Source organism: Otolemur garnettii, unplaced genomic scaffold (genome assembly GCF_000181295.1).
Source record: "Otolemur garnettii isolate 467f Iridium unplaced genomic scaffold, OtoGar3 scaffold00061, whole genome shotgun sequence".
In the NCBI taxonomy this organism is placed as follows: Eukaryota; Metazoa; Chordata; class Mammalia; order Primates; family Galagidae; genus Otolemur; species Otolemur garnettii.
In genome coordinates, this window is record NW_003852456.1 from 2265433 (window position 1) to 2266725 (window position 1293).

The 1293-nt window shown below is 42.3% G+C and overlaps 1 protein-coding gene across 1 annotated transcript in view; it reads left to right on the plus strand.

Annotated features, from left to right (window-relative positions):
- The window catches only part of LRP2BP (LRP2 binding protein), a 25813-nt gene that overhangs the window by 16084 nt on the left and 8436 nt on the right, over positions 1 to 1293 (plus strand). The gene's annotated exons all lie outside the window — the stretch shown is intronic.

Here is a 1293-nt window from a genome sequence, read left to right on the forward strand (position 1 = left end):
GGCTGCTCCCCTATACAGAATATGTACTTTTTCTCTGGCTGATTTCAAGACTTTCCTTATCTTTGGCTTTCAGCAGTGTGACTGTGATGTGCCTGGGAGAGAATGTTTCTGCCTTTATCCTGCCTGGGACTCCCGACCCTGGGTAACCTCTTCTCCAGCCTGTTTGCTTTGATTCACCTTTCAGTGCTTTAAAAATTGTTCTCATAATAATATTTCACTTGTTGTGATCTGCAGATTTATACAACCACTTCGCTCAACAACTGTTACCTTAAATCCCCTCTTACTATCCAATTGGAGGAAAAATGGTAGATAGGTGTCAGGGCCCAGGACTGGCCAGGTCTCCGGCGGCTTATCTATTGTCCAGCTGTGGACTGATGTGCTGTCTTGCTCGGGAACAATTACCCTTAGGTGCCTGAGGGCTATTTGCCTGAGCAGAAGGGTGAGAGAGAGAGAGAAACAGTCCTGGAGGGAGAGAAATAGTCTTACTAAGAAAGTAAACCTTAGCAGTCTTCTTGGAAGGGCCTGGGCAGAGACCCTGCAAGCAGAAGCAGAAGAGTCAGAGTGAGCGAGTCTGTTAAAGAATAGCACACAATAGCACGCACTTTCCCCGACTGCCTTCTCCTATAGCTTCTTATAGACAGATCCAGGGCTATTACTGAGATGTTACCAGTGTTTCTTGTAATTAGAAAGTGTTCGGAGCTTTGCTCTCACTTCTCCTACCAATGAAGCTAAATGGTCTGCTACAGTATCTTCCTTACACATTCACAGAACTAAATCCCTACACTCTAGAAATCACAGTAAGTAAAATGCCTTTCTTTCCTCCCTTACTGTGCTGTGTAGCCAATAATAGCACTTTTATTTGACTATCCAATATTATTTTATTCCTTTAAATAATGTTTAAAGATTTGTGTCTGATGAATTTTTGTTGGGAGGCCATTCTTTTGTTGCTAGGGATTAGAATGGCTTCTGTGCTTTGTGACTCTGTAGTAGATGTCATGAAGATTAGCATGTGTGCACATTAGATGCAAATTGTCACTGAGCACACTTAGTAAGATAACCGTGAAGAGAAGACAGGATTAGAGGCAAGAATACCAAGTGTGAAAGAAGGTACAAGGTGTTCTTGAACCATGCAGACTCAGGATAAGCTTGTAAGGTTAGAAGGGCAGAGTGAACAGGAAGTCAGTATTGAGACTTGTTGCAACTCTGGGTGCCAGCAAATGGAGATTTCTTGATTTCTTACATCCCAGAGCTCCTGATTAGGAGATGTACTTTTACAAATTCTTTTTTTTTTTT